General features: G+C 45.4%; 1 non-coding gene across 1 annotated transcript; it reads left to right on the top strand.

Annotated features, from left to right (window-relative positions):
* The first annotated feature begins 2,352 nt into the window (after positions 1-2,352).
* On the top strand, positions 2,353-2,459 carry LOC120272896. Its single transcript, XR_005540429.1, has one exon. It is a non-coding gene; the product is annotated as a small nucleolar RNA R71 (small nucleolar RNA).
* The last annotated feature ends 387 nt before the right edge of the window (positions 2,460-2,846 follow it).

Genomic DNA, 2,846 nt, shown 5'->3' with positions numbered 1-2,846 from the left:
CCACAGGGGCGAGTCCACGCCCTTGTGTGTTCTCGGGAAAATCTGCCCAACTCTGCAGGGAGGGACACGCCCGTGCGGAAATTACCCACGGGCGTGCACCAATCGCATGGTCGTCCATAGGGGCGGCCACACGCCCCTGTGACCTCTCTAGATGAGTTCACAGTACACATCCACGGGCGTGAGGAAATTCCACACGCCATTGTGTTTTCTCTAGATGACTTAGAAAAACCTGCAGGCTCTGCAGAACTAGTCTGAACATGTCTACACACTCAGAGCCTGCCCTATTATGCAAAATTTACCAGATAAATACACGAAATAGAACTCAAATGACCAAACTTTGCCAATTCGCAACAAGACACACAATGAATTCTTTTAAAAACCCACAATGAAATCGCAACACAAGCACTCATCAATTGAAACACCAACACTTAAAAATTTATTCATGCAAACAAACTAAACTAAAAGGTATGAAAACAGTAAACACTTGGGTTACCTCCCAAGAAGCGCTTGTTTAACGTCACTAAGCTTGACGTATCTTTCTTACCTCACGGGGGTTCATGAATGAAGGTTGCCCTCTTACCCATAACTTGAAAGCATGATGAGCAAAGTCCCTTGATGGTAGAGGGTGTACTATCGGGCTTCGGACCACCTAGCAATCGTTCGTCCCACTTCCTTGGCTCATGTACGTCTTAAACAGTCTTGGGGTGTTTTTGGTGGCGTCTCCTAGCCCTCTTCATTTCTGGAGCACATTCATCAAGATCCCCGGGGTAAATGTTTCCTCTCCATTCGAACCAAGCATCATTACTTCTTTATTGCTCTCCTCTTTGTCGAACAAACCTTCATACGGATCCGGGTTGAACATTTCCTGTATATATTCATCAACAATCTCATCAATAGTGTCTAGAAAATAGAAAGTGTCATCAAAATCGAGAGAATGCCGCATGGCTTCAGCAAGGCGGTAAGTGAGCTTATCGTCTCTGACTCTCAATGTGAGCTCTTCCCCGTCCATGTCAATCAATGCTTTGGAAGTCCGCAAGAAAGGTCTCCCAAGTATCAAGGGTACATCTACATCCTCATGGACATCTAGCACTACAAAGTCAACTGGAAAAATGTACTTGTCCACCTTGACAAGCACGTCTTCAATGATGCCTCTCAGATATCGTACCGTTCGGTCCGCCAATTATAAAGTCATCCGAGTAGGCCTAGGCTCACCCAAGCCTAGCTTTTGGAAGAAAGTATATGGCATGATGTTGATACTTGCCCTTGAATTCGCCAATGCCATTTCCTCACCTAAGTTGCTGATGTTACACGGAATAATGAAGCTTCCCGGGTCCTTCTTCTTGTTTGGCATGTTCTTTTGCAACACCGCCGAGCATGAAACATCAAGCACCACTGAAGCACTCTCCTCCAATTTCCTCTTGTTGGTCAATAGGTATTTCAGGAACTTCGCATACTTAGGCATTTGAGCCAAAGCCTCAACAAAAGGAATGTTGATGTGGAGTTGCTTGAGCAAACTCAGGAATTTCTTCTACTGTTCATCCCCTTGGTCATTCTTCAATCTAGAGGGATAAGGGATTCTTGGCTTGAAAGGTGGGGGTGCCACCTCTTTCTCTTTGTTTGCTCCCTCCTCAACCTCTATAACCTCGGGTGCGTGTTCTTTTGGCATCTCACTCGGAAGCCTCCCTTCAACCTCACGACCACTTCTCAAAGTGATCGCCTTCACATGTTCTCTAGTGTTGGTTTCCGTATTGCTTGGTAAACTTCCATGTGGCCTTTCGGAAAGAGATTTCGCAATTTGCCCCACTTTATTTTCAAGATTGTGCAAGGAGGCGGTGTAATTGCAAAGTGTAGCCTCAACTTATTCAAACCTAGTATTTGCCGATTGAAAAATCTAGCCAAATGCTTCTCTAAATCCATCATTCGGGTTTCCAAGCCTAAAATTCTGTTTTCCACTTGAGGGGCTTGTTGTTGTTATTGGAACCCCGATGGCCCCATGGTCTTTTGTGGTCCTTGATTACTCCATGAAAAGTTGGGGTGATTCTTCCAACCTGAATTGTAGGTGTTGCTGTATGGATTCCCTTGAGGTCTCATGCCATTACCTACAAAGTCAACATTCTCAAACTCTCCACTTGGGCCGCCAATGAAGTTACCGCATCAATTTCATGGAGACCGGCCACCTTTTTCTTCTCCCTAGCGTTCCACTGGTAGCTATTTAACCCCATTTCTTCAATCAATTGACGTGCTTCGTCGGGGGTTTTGCTACCTAAGGTACCTCTTGCCGCCGTATCTAAGAGTTACCTTGTACTCGGGTTCAAACCATTGTAGAAGGTTTGAACAATCATCCACTCCGGGAATCCGTGTTGCGGACACTTTCGCAGGAGTTCCTTGAACCTTTCCCATGTCTCAAATAGAGACTCCAATTCCAACTTCATAAGGGATGAGATCTCATTCCTAATCTTTGTTGATTTTTCGGGAGGGAAATAACGGGCTAGAAAAGCTTCTACCATCTCCTCCCATGTAGTGATTGATGCTCTAGGTAATGAGTGTAGGCACTGCTTCGCTTTCCCCTTTAAGGAAAATGGGAAGGCTCTAAATTTGATGGCATCATCCGTCACACCATTTATCTTCAGCATGTCGCACACCTCGAGGAAGCTCTCTATGTGACTGTTTGGATCCTCATCGGCCAAACCGTTGAATTGTGCGGACTGCTGCAACATATGGATGAATGTCGGCTTTAGCTCGAAGTTCTGAGCTATAATTGGGGGACGCACAATACTCGATTGTGTCCCCAACACTGAAGGTCTGGCATAATCGGATAGTGTTCATTGTTGCTCATTTTGTTTTGC

This window comes from Dioscorea cayenensis, chromosome 11, assembly GCF_009730915.1.
Source record: "Dioscorea cayenensis subsp. rotundata cultivar TDr96_F1 chromosome 11, TDr96_F1_v2_PseudoChromosome.rev07_lg8_w22 25.fasta, whole genome shotgun sequence".
NCBI lineage: Eukaryota > Viridiplantae > Streptophyta > Magnoliopsida > Dioscoreales > Dioscoreaceae > Dioscorea > Dioscorea cayenensis.
The sequence above is the reverse complement of the archived record's forward strand: the minus strand, read 5'-3'. Positions and strand labels throughout refer to the sequence as shown.